The 12906-nt window shown below is 38.3% G+C and overlaps 1 pseudogene; it reads right to left on the bottom strand.

Moving 5' to 3' along the window:
* The window catches only part of LOC111827128, a 10168-nt pseudogene extending 6435 nt beyond the window's left edge, over window positions 1-3733 (bottom strand).
* Window positions 3734-12906: the final 9173 nt, after the last annotated feature.

Genomic DNA, 12906 nt, shown 5'->3' with positions numbered 1-12906 from the left:
GTCACACTCAGGGCAGGTCCGATGGGGTGGTTATGGCTCTACCCTGACAACACACAGAGCAGAGCCCATCAAGGAGTTGAGGCGCCTTCCCCTGTCACGAACAGAGCAGGGGCGATAGGGAGGTTGTGGCCGCGCCCCCTGTCACACACAGAGCCGCAGGGCGATCAGGGGGTTTGGGCGCTGCCCCCTGTCATGCTGATCCGGTGCCAGGAGGCCTCACGGTTCCGCTGATCCTGGTGTTGGGAGGCATATTACCCTTTTACTATATAGGATAGAGGCCTGGGGGCCGGCTGGTTTGCCCTGAAGGGTGTCCTGGATCAGGGTGGGGGTCCCCACTGGGGTGCCTGGCCAGTCTGGGTGAGGGGCTGAGGGCTGCTTTCAGGCTGGCAGTTGTTGATTGAAGCTCCCAACTGCTCCTTTTTTTATTTTATTCTGGGCCAGCTTTAGCTCTGGCTCTAGCTCTGAGGCTTCGTATCTGGTTTGTTTCGGTTCTATAATCGAAACAATGTATAACTTCAGCTCTGAGATCCCGGCCTATATTTGTTAGAATGTTTCAAACTGCCAGCTGAGAGGCCGGCAGCGGCAGGCGGGGAACGTTGGAGTCTGCAGTCACTGGAGCAAGCAAGCCTCCCTGCTCGCTTCAGTGCATGGCTGCCGGCCGCCATCTTGGCTGACAGTTAATTTGCATAAGGATACGCTGATTAGCCAATGGGAAGGGTAGCGGTCGTATGCTAATTACCATGTTTCTCTTTTATTAGTGCAGATTCTTCAATTTTAAGACTGGTAAAAAAGATATTGTCCCAGTATCTAGTTAACCTTGAGAATAAGCCCTTGAAAATATCTTATTGAACAAAATTTTAAGATAAAGTAAGCACCAGTGTCATCAGTATCCTTAATTATGGAGGTGTAAGAAGTGGATGAATTCTCAAGGTTATAAGAGCCAATTTCTCCCCACTCCACCACTTCATTTACATAGTAGAGCTCTCATGTACTTGTAGTGTGGTAGGGGGAGAGAAGTGGAAGATGATACAAGGTATTATAACAAAGTCCACTTTTAAGTAATTATAACTTAAGCTAATTACATTGACATTTCTCAGCAAGGATTAAGTAAGTCAGAAGTGAAAAAAAAAAGGGCATATGAGGAAAATAAAAAGCAAAGGTTGGACTACAAGAGCATCTCTTTTGCTTCCATTCAGGAGTGTAATTAAATTAAGTAGGATTGATTGAGTGTCAAACATCTGTGGGAGTCATTTCCTAACTTCATTAATGCTATTGTGTCTGAAGAAGCCTCAGTGGTAATTTCCCTCACAAGTATATAATGAGAGTCCAGTGATGTGATATGAAAGCATGACATGGAGCTGCTGTGCCCTGTACTGCTGCCTGTCTATATGTGAGGATCTTATTTGAAATGCTGGCCTGGCAACAGGAAAGCTACATTATCCACCTGAGCAGTGGGAGTGGGACAGCAGGCAGCAGCGAGCTGAGGTAATGGAGTCATAAAGTTGAGAGTTTAGACAGCAAGCATAACGGAATAAAAGCAGGACTGCTTAAAGGAGAACTAAATGGTCATAAAATAGATCATATATAATGAGGTACAGCAGATAATGAGGTCCATTTATATGGAAAACACTAAATAAAAATCATGACCATTTCCTCTTTAACCCCATACCCATCAGAGCTTCTCCCAGCAGCTGGATTTGCAAGGTAAACTAGGGAGGCTGAATTAATTTAAAGGAAATTATATATATATATATATATATATATATATATATATATATATAATCAGCTTATTTCATTATTATGTGCATTACTGATTATATAGTGGGCCCCAGTGGAATAATTGGCTCTGGGAAAAACATTATAAAAGATCTATAATTCCTATCTTTTTTGTAGAATTATGGTTTGAATGGTTATTAATACTATTATAGTTATAAAATAATTAAATGGGGATAAATGTAAGGTTTATTCATTTTATCATTGTGATTAGAAGTTTCCTGCTCCCAAGCTTTGTTCATTAATTCATTTATCAATTAACTAGAGGCCCAGTGCACGGATTCTTGCACCAGTGGGGTCCCTTGGCCTGGCCTGCACCCTCTCACAATCCAGGATCCTTAAGGGAATATTGGACTGCCGGTTTCGGCCTGATCCCCGCAGGCCAGGCTGAGGGACCCCACCAGTGCACTAGTCTGTGCAACAGGCCTCTAGTATGCATATAAGAACTTTGGTTAATCTCTTCCCACCCACCCCCCTCCCCCCTTCCCTCTGAAATTCATCAGTCTGTTCCATGTTTCCATGCCTGTGCATTGAGCATCTTCCCCCTGGTGGTCAGTGCGTGTCATAGCTACCGTAGAATGGTCAAAGGGTCACTTAGGCATATATATATTTATATATTTATATATTTATATATTTATATAAAAACCATGGGTGGTGTTCATCAAGTCCAGAAGAAACACTGCGACCAAGCAGAAGGAAGTCAGTCCTGCAGGGGTTGTCTTGGCAATGGCTGCGCCCTCCCCCAAGCTGTTTCCCGGAGCTGTTTCCTGTAAGGGCGGGGTTTGAGGCAGGAACCTGCCCTCGGAGCGTGGAGGCAGATCTTTCTAAAGTGTGCCGCACACCAGCACGGCCAGGGGTGAACCTGAGTTGGGGTGGCTGAAAGGCTTAGAAAGACAGACAAGAGAATGAAAGCCAGGTCTTGGTGGGACGCTGCTTCTCTGAGAGACAGCGACCACGCCCACAGCCATGCCTTTATTTTATAGCAGATGCTACGAGGCAAAGTAAGGGCATGACCAAGATGTTTACAAACATTCTCCTGGGTTTCAATCCTACTCAACTACATGCACCTGAACTCTATCAAGCCTACATCACTCAGGCACATGGGGCCACGTGTTCGGACCATAGGTTCAAGCTTACAACTACAGCTGTTGGCTATAATTGTGCTGGGAGGGCTCTGCCCTCCAAGCTGGGACTTGCACATGGCAATGAGAGGACTGTGCCCTCTCATCAGTCCAAGGCTTGAACCTGTCCAAAACACTGTAGCTGCTCCCCACAATAAAATTTTAATTCTGTTTCTTTGTTACTGATGTTGTGGCCCCACCCCATAACAAAGAAACAATTTCTGGAGGATGAGGCCCAGAAATCAGGATTTTAAAAAGATTCCCAGGTGATTCTAATGTGCAGCCAAGATTGAGAACCACTGCTATAGATAATATTAAAAATATATCTAAGCATGCAATTCTTTGTCCAAAAAAATGAGCATGTTCAAAAATTTAATGAAGAAAATTTGGATATACTCAATGGAGATTTTCACACATATTTGACTGATGATTCCATTGATTCCACAGATGATGCTGAAAAGAAAAATTTTCCCATCGAATTTCTTAATAGTATTACTCCTTCAGGAATGCCATGTCATAAAGTAAAATTGAAAGTGGGTGCAATCATCATGCTATTGAGAAATCTCAATAGTAAATGCGATCTTTGTAATGGTACCAGATTTATTATCAAAAGATTACGACCTAACATTATCGAAGCTGAAGTATTAACAGGATCTGCAGAGGGAGAGGTTGTTCTGATTCCAAGAATTAATTTGTTACCATCTGACACTGGCCTCCCATTTAAATTGATTCAACGATGGTTTCCCATGATGCCAGCATTTGTGATAACTATTAATAAATCACAAGGACAAACTCTAGACAGAGTAGGCATATTCTTACCTGAACCCATTTTTGTACATGGTCAGTTATTTGTTGCTTTCCCTCGAGTTTGAAGAGCATGTGATGTTACAGTTAAAGTTCTAAGTACTTCATCACAAGGGAAATTAGTCAAGCACTCTGAAAGTATTTTTACTCTTAATGTGGTGTACAGGAAGATATTAGAATAAGTTTAATCACTTTATCAGTCATTGTTTGCATCACTGTTGTTTTTATATCATGTTTTTGTTGTTTTCATATCATGTTTTTGTCGTTTTTATATCATGCCTCTATTAGGTTATATTCTTTTGTTACTGTTCATTAATAAATTTATATATTATTTTCATATACATTTTACTAATTTCCTTTAATCTCTCACATTTCTATTATAGAGAAAGGGTAAATAGCAATATTAAAATATCTCTGCTAATTAATTCCCTTTTTAAAAATATATTTTATTGATTTTTTACAGAGAGGAAGGGAGAGGAATAGAGAGTTAGAAACATTGATGAGAGAGAAACATCGATCAGCTGCCTCCTGCACACTCCCCACTGGGGATGTGCCCGCAACCAAGGTACATGCCCTTGACCGGAATCGAACCTGGGACCCTTGAGTCTGCAGGCCGATGCTCTATCCACTGAGCCAAACCGGTTAGGGCAATTAATTCCCTTTTAATGTGCACGAATTTTGTGCACCGGGCTACTAGTATATATATATATAATATAGATATAGATATAGATATAGATATAGATATAGATATAGATATAGATATAGATAGATGGTGATCAGTGCATGTCATAGCTATCGTAGAATGGTGGAAGGGTCACTTAGGCTTTTATATATATAGATGGCAGCTGTGGCCAGCTCTAAGGATGCCAAGTTGCATAAGAACAGTCTCTGCCTTTGAGGAGCTTTTCTTCTGGTATGGAAAACTTATAAGCAATGAAATCACCAAAATAAAAATTTAAATTTAAGTGGAAAGACAGAGATAAGCCCTGAGTCTCATGGGCACACAGAGGACTGGGCAGGCTCAGAGTACTAAAAATGAACAGAAATCGGGCTGATTTGGGCTGCCAAGGTAGATAAAGGAGAGGAGAAGGGGAGAATGATAGGGTTTCAATTTGAGCAAACTCCATTTACAAAGTCACCCAGGTGTGCAATAAGACAGATTTAAGGAAGGACTTTGAAAAGAAGGCTGATATAAAGGAGAGGCTGGACTTTGGGCCATAATGTGGGACTACGATGTTTTATTCTGCAACGGGCAATGGGAGCCACTGAGGATGGTTGTGTGCTCATTCGTTATTGTCACAAGCACAACACTTGAATATAACTTTCCACTACTGAATTCTCTCTCCCCTATGATTCAGTGGGGTCTTGCTGAGAAAACTAAGTCTGGAAGACACAATATATAATCTACTGAAATAACTTAAATTTATGCAGCTAATTTCTCAATGCACTTGATGCCCATCTCCATCATATCATCTGCCCCTGTGGCAAGGTAATTCATACTTGACAAAACTAAGACTGGAAATTGATCATGGAATCCTCAGTAATCTCTAGAAATGTAATCCCATTTGAAATCATCTCTGTAATAAGCAAAGCTGCTCTGAAGGTTTATGAAGCTGTCCTCATTTATCAATTTATCTTACATGTAAATGAGAAATTTTACCCAAAGACCATATTGTAATCTAAATTAATTTATCCTCAAATAATTATTTTAAAATAATTTAATAATCATATTAATATCTAAAGCACCTTGGAAATTTAGTGGCATCATCTCCTTCTGTTGAGGGACAGTGTTGCTATTTCTAGTAATTATTTTATATCACACATTCTCTCTGTGAGTAGTTGTTAGCATCTGGAGACTTAGTATGAGCTATGATATAACCAACCTGCCTGATTAATAATCCATTTTGTAATAGGGATCTACTGGGAGGATTTGTCCTGATGTAGTTGCACAGCAAAATTTACCATCTTGAAAAACTAACATATGGTCAACTGAATCAGACTGTGAGCATCTTGAGAGAAATTACCACATTCATCTTTGTCTGGCTTGCTAGAGGCTCAGCAAATATGTCAGAGTGTTGACAACTTGATGTCATTGTCAACCCTATCTATATTTTTCTCTGCATTGCATGGGTGGGGGCCTGAAATGAAATTTCCCAGAATTCCTTTCCCCATATTATTCTGGCTAAAATCGACCAGAGAGGAATTCACAAAGGTCTTGGAAAACTAAGCCATTATTCTGGTATCTTAGTGAGGAACCTGCCTGAGAATCTTCTACTTTGGTAGTAGATTCTCTGACCTTTATGCACCCCCCTGCTCATCCAAAAATTCTGAAAGCCTCTTTTCCTGTATTAAAACCCTTCCTTCCTATTTGGAACATTTAAAGCTACTTCTGTTTTCCTCATCTTAGTCTGCCTGGAATGAGCACTTTAGTGGAAAGAAGAAAGGAAGACAGGAAATAAAGGAGGAAAGGGAGGAGAGAGGGAGAAAGGAAGAGAGCTATGAAATTGGCTCCTTAGTTTTATACAGCTAAGTATAACCAGGGGTAAGCCTCATTCTTAATTCTATATGCATTCTACATCCTCAGAGGAGTGTGAATTCTTCCATCCTTTGGAAATATTAAAATGTCAGGAATTGTGACTCAAAGTCAGTCCTCCTCAGTATCCATGGATGCCAATAATGTAAATCATTGAAGATCAGCATCACAAGAAATTGTTGCTAATTCTCTAAATTAGAAAATGTGAACATGTTGGCAGATTAGTAATTGGAACTGAAAGAATAGTTGAGTCACTCAGAGGAAAGACTGGTAGAGCAGTGAGACCATCCACACAAGGAACTTAAGGGCAATGGCATGGATCTGTCAAAAAAATGAAAAGAAGCTGTGCTTTTGAATATTTTATATTCTGAAAAAAGAATAAGTGATATAGGTCAGCAAACTTAAGCAATGACACCTCTATGAATCAAATATCTAACTTCTTTGATTTACTATTTATAAACCACATGTTATGGGAATAAAAAGCAAGACACGTTTGAGGCATATGCTAAGCAAAGGTATTAAACCATATGGATTTTGACATATTTAAATCTGAACTAAAACAATTACTGTGTGCCCTAACAGGTTTGGTTCAGTGGATAGAGCATTGGCCTGAGGACTCAGGGGTCCCAGGTTTGATTCCAGTCAAGGGCATGTACCTTGGTTGCGGGCACATACCCACTGGGGAGTGTGCAGGAGGCAGCTGATCGATGTTTCTTTCTCATCAATGTTTCTAACTCTCTATTCCTCTCCCTTCCTCTCTGTAAAAAATCAATAAAATATATTTTTAAAAAAATTACTGTTTATAATACACATCCAATTTCTGGAACTACTAAATTCAGTACAACAATTTCTGTGTGTGTGTGTGTGTGTGTGTGTGTGTGTGTGTGTATTCATCTTCCATAATATCAAACATATTTAGCTATTTAAACATTTTTACTAATCTATAAAATCCTTTTATGTCCACTGCTGTCAAAGAAATGACAAAGACCAATAGAAGTAACTGTTAGTAATTTAAGTCATAGAGTAACAGTTTTTAAAATCATCTTTAGACAGTGTTTACTAAGAGCAATACTTTTTAGCTGAATCTCTTAGAACTCAAGTCTGTTGTCCCATGCTCATTTGCTTGGCTGTGTACATGTTTCTCAATGCAAACTTCTTTCCAAAAACCAACTCCTTTTGATTCCCTATTACCATTCTTTTCCATCACTCAGGCTTCGAATCTTTGAGTTCTCATTGATTCTTTCCTTTATTTTGTACGTTCAATCTAAAGCAGAAGACTGTGGGGTTTTTCTAGGACCTTTTCATTCTCTTCTCATTTCTGCAATACTTTACAAACTGAACTTCCTCTTCATTCTACTAAATGGATAAATTATTTAACAAACCTCTAGAAAGTATCTGACATGAAATTCAGTAATGTTAGTTCCCTTATCCTGCTTTCCTTTCATCTTTATGGCCTAAATTCTATACCACCCCAAGCACAATTCTGACCAGAATACCCTCTTGCTCAAAACCTCCACAGAACCTCTTTACTAAAATGTGGACCATTCAGCCCAACATTCCCAAGTTTCAATCACAGCCTCAATTTTCTCTCACTGCTGTCTTATATACAACCCTTACGCTGAGCCAAAGTAAACCATCGCCCAACATCATATACAAATACACCAGAGCTCTAGCCCCAAGCCACATAAGGAACTATTGGAAATAATTAACCAATTAGTTCATTGCAAAAAATTGGAGATTGAACCTAGTTACTTTAAAATCTAGTGCATTTGTTTACCTCTAAGAGAAAAATATCAAAAATGAATATATTACATATTCATTCCCCAATAAGACAGAGTACTTATTATCTGTACTGTGACTCAGCAAATTATACCCCACAGATCAAATCTGGATCATGTTGTTTTTGTATAGTCTGCAATCTATCAATGGGTTTTAAATTGTTGGGGAAAAAATGAAATGAAGCATATGTCATGGCACATGGACATTGTATAAATTTCAAATTCCAGTGTTGGTAAATAAAGTTTTATTGGAACACAATCATGCTCATTCATTTACAGAGCTGCTTTTATGCTACAACAATAGAGTAGAATAGTTGCAACAGAGACTGTATGGCCCACAGAGCCTAAATTACTTACTCTCTGGTCTTTTAAAAAGCATTTGTTGACCTTTGAACAGTATACCATGAATTAGGTACTTAACTCATACTGCTTAGTATTAATATTTCTGCTTTATTTTTATTTCCTATTTTCCCAACCTTTTTTAAAGCCCCTCAAAAATAGAATACTATCTGCTGCTTTCTAGTGCTCTGGACTACCATGGCTGATTTCTTACATAGTTAATACTCAGTAGATGTTTGTTAGTGATTCTGATGCTATCTCTATAAATAGGTATAGATGAACACATGTATTCTCCTGGAACAACTGGGGAAATAAACAACATACTGTATTAACTACAATTTTAACTACAGAAAAATGTTGTTTGCTCTTTCATTAAAAAAAAAATAGTTGGCCATGCCCAGCTGGATGGCTCAGTTGTTAAGTGTGGACCCATGAAATAAGAGGTCACTGTTTGGATTCCTGGTCAGGGCACATACCAGGGTTGCAAGCTCCCTCCCCAGTAGGGGGCATACAGCAGGCAGCCCACCAATGTTTCTCTCTCATCAATGTTTTTCTCTCTCTCTGTTCCTCACCCCTCCCCTCTCTGTAAAATCAATAAAAACATATTTTAATAAATAAATAATAATTGGTCCTTTGCTCATACCTACTTGAGTTTTTTCCAGAAGTGCTTTTGCATCTCCCTTGTATGCTTGCACTTAAGGTACCACAATGCCATGATGTCTTGACTTGAAACCACTTTTACTAAATTTGCCCCAACTATCCCTAGTAAAAACTGTAAATCTGAGAAACTGTTCTTTAAATGGTAAAGTATCAAACCCAATTTCATAGAAAATGAGTATGATGCCCCTCTAGATGACACCAAAGTAACTGGCCAATTAGGTTGTTTCAGTCAATAGCACAGTGATTCTGTGGGTTAAAAAATAAAACTGATCATTTGGCTGAATTAACTTAATTCTATCCAAATACTCTAGACAGAAGCACTGTGTAGAATGTATATATACTGATCATTCAAATGTTAATAGCCCCTCCATCAAGCACATATGCCCTTCACATATGTACATATGTGTATCCTACTTAAATGACTAAATAAAAAACAACATTTAATCCAAAACATCATCATGAGATACATGCACACTTTAGAACCCATTTTTCCATTCTATTCTATTCTTTTTCTCTCTGAATCTTTAAGGTTTGTCTGAGCTGTCAACAATGCTATGATGATTGTTTACAAAGCATATCTCATTCACAGGGAAGATAAAAGCCTGACCTAATACTCAGAGCAGTTGAGAAAGAAAAGAATAAAGGATGAAACCCTGACAATTAGGATTTTTATTTAAGATAGAAAAAAATAAAGAATAAATAAGATGTCAACAGAATCTACAATTTCTTCCTCTCTCTCTCACTCTCTCTCTCTCTCTTTTTTGGCTCTAGGCTTATATTAAGAAATAATACCACAATATTGTTTAGGCATGAAAAAAATTAATAGCAGGATTCTCAGGATAAGACAAAATTGATACATAAGTTTGTATAACTTTAGCATCTACTATAATTTTCTTTTGTTTCCTTCACTGCTGCATTCTCATGTCCTTTCTGTATTTCTTAAAATTTTATCGACAATTTTAATTTCTTAAGACCATGGGTCACTCAAAGTATTTCAAAAGTTTCAGTGCTCTCTATTGTCTTTTCATATTAGCTTTAAATAGAGTTATGAACACACTTTTCCAACAATTGCTCCAAATACTTAATATACTTTTGATAGGTGTATTATTGTTGTAAGTCTAATGTAGAGTTGAGCTGTGCAGTGTAGTATATTAAAAAGTTTTTAGACATTTCCAAATGAGAAGGAAGTTGGTAGAAGCTGTTTTTCATTACATAACTTCATTGCTCAGTTACCTTGGTCTTGTGAAATATTAAGTATCGGTCTAAATGTACTTGCAGGAGAAAGTATTGCAGGGTCAAAGTAGACAACTATTGTTTTTGAATATCCAACATCCATTCATTCTACTTTGCTAGCAGCACCCTAGTCTTCATGTGGGGACTCACCCTTCATTCATAGACCATATGGTTGCTGTGGAGCTAAGTTCACTTCCAGCTTCTGGGCTGACATGATCTCAGCCTGGCCAATCAGATCGTCTCCTTCTCCCAGTGACAGGGATTGGTTCATTGATGAGCACAGGGTTCAAGTTCAGCTAGTCAGATCCAAGCAGGGCTAGCCTCATAACCATAGCCTGAATGATGGCATACTTAAATAGATACTTGAATCTAGTAAAGTATGAGACACTTGAATCTAGTAAGGTATGAGGTTGGTGTTGAATGATAAAGGCAGAGCCTGTAGGTGAATGAGGCCAGTGCCAAAAAGGTTGTGTGAAGAAATGAAGAGGGAGAATCTAATCCTGATGTAAATCATTTGAGTCCTGCCTCAATCTTATTCCCAGTCTTTTTATTTTTATGAGTTAAATAAATAAAGAGTGCCCAATTCAAAATCAGTTTGAATTGGGCACTCTTTCACTTGCCATTTAAAAAGTTCTGATACAAAAATTGATGACTCTTCATTTCCCATGACCCTAACAGACACCTAGAGGGTAAAAAACTCTCATGTTTCATACACCTCCACCATACTGTAGGAAATCTAAGTCTCTATCTCAAGTCTCTATCCCCATAGCGTAGGAAACTCCCAAGAACACAGGTTATAGCAGAGATCTCCATTCCTGAAATATGTCTGACCAGTTTTCTTTCACAACTTCCCCTTAATTTCATTAACCTTCAGGAAGATATACGGAATGTTGCTAAGGTGTCATAAGAACTTAACTCTTGTTTATATCAATTAGCCTCTGACAAAATTAGTTTCACTATATGCTGTTATGCTTAAAGTCACAGAAGCTATCATGACCTTAAGTGAGGACACATTGTCCCCAAATTCTGTAAGTAGCCATCGTGTGGGAGGAATGAACATTTGTGAGAAGACACTAAAATGAAGGGGAATATCCAGATATAGTGGTTGGGAATTAATGTTCCGTCATTTATCATGTGCATACAGCCTTTAGTGTCAGTCTTAGAAGAACACCTTTGGTGCTAGATTTTAAAGGAGATGGTGAATTTCCTTGTGTAAGTTGACTGATGATTGATTTGGTCCACTTACTCCAGTAAAATTGATTATAAAAAAGAAACACTGGACTGGTCTTGGCTTGGTGAATAGGCTTTGAAAAATGTTTAAAATGAAAGAAACTAGTCTTTAAATATGTAACTCAGAAGTTGGACTTACTTTTGATGAGCAAGTCTAACATGATTTCCTTCCTGCTTTAATATGAAATGTCTAAGATCAGATTTGAAGATCATAATTCTGAAGCATGTTCGATTTGTCACCAGTCTCAAATCCCCATTTTCATGATTTTCCTAATCTTCTTAGGTTTACTCTGTATTCAATTTGCCCACCAGCCACCCTTCCTTCAACTTTGAAAAAAACTGTACTCTACCAAAGAGTCGTCTTCCTTCCTGTGTCCCTCTAACCCCATCTCCTAAATGAGATTTTTAAGTTCAGAGTCTTAATTTTGTATATTTCCCAACATTTTAGGGAAGAAAACTCTTTTCTGAATAGCTCACCAGAAAGATTTTTGGAGTTGGGGCTTGGGAATATGTGTGCAGAAAGCAAATGTTTTATTTTGCCCACCTCGCTCCATGGTGGGAGTCCCAGCAAAGTTCCCAGAGGAAAGAGAGCACCTGATGCCCAGGAAGGGCTGTGACAACCAGCAGGAGTGGAGAGACAGCCTGCAGCCACCGGGCTTTGTGCAGGCTCCACTGAAGCTATGAGGCCACTTAAATGAGGAGCTGTTCTCACTGTCCTTTCAAGCACGAGCATGAAAAACTTTACAACGTGATTTGAAGAGAAGTCTATTTTCAACTCATGCTTAAGAAGTTCTCACCCTGCTTCACTGAAACCTGTCTCTCAAAATCACACTTAATTTCAAATAGCTACTACATCCAAAGATGCTTCAGAAAACTGTGGAATGCAATTTGAAAAATACTTTTCCCGCCCATGTGGCCATTGAATGAACAGAGACGATGGAATGTACTTTCTGGTGATTCAATGTGGTTGAGGATGAACACTTTTCTTCTGGCCACATACAGCCATGCACTCTTATCCCTGTCCAATCCTATAGACAGGCAAATATGTGAAACACTTGCTTTTTAAAAGTATGTTTACTTTTTCAGTTTTAAACCAATTTTTCCTCAGCTATATGTATTAATATATTTATATTGTTGGGTTAATTTTTTAAAGGAGCATTCTTTACCATTTCAAATTCAAAATAGATTAATGCCCTCATTTCACACATTACACCTAAGTATATACTATTTTATTCAGCTATAAATATGAAGATGTAAAAGATATTTTTGAAGAAAGTAAAATATTTTCACTCATGACAGGAATATCAAGCATGTAATTAAATACCAGTGTAACATGCACATTTAATTTAAATCTTTAGGCCATCTGAAAATAGTTTTGAAAATGGAGCAAAATAACTACAATTTACTATGTTTTGAGTAAAAATAAGTTAGCATA

This window comes from Myotis lucifugus, unplaced genomic scaffold (assembly GCF_000147115.1).
Source record: "Myotis lucifugus unplaced genomic scaffold, Myoluc2.0 scaffold_135, whole genome shotgun sequence".
NCBI classification, from domain to species: domain Eukaryota; kingdom Metazoa; phylum Chordata; class Mammalia; order Chiroptera; family Vespertilionidae; genus Myotis; species Myotis lucifugus.
The sequence above is the reverse complement of the archived record's forward strand: the minus strand, read 5'-3'. Positions and strand labels throughout refer to the sequence as shown.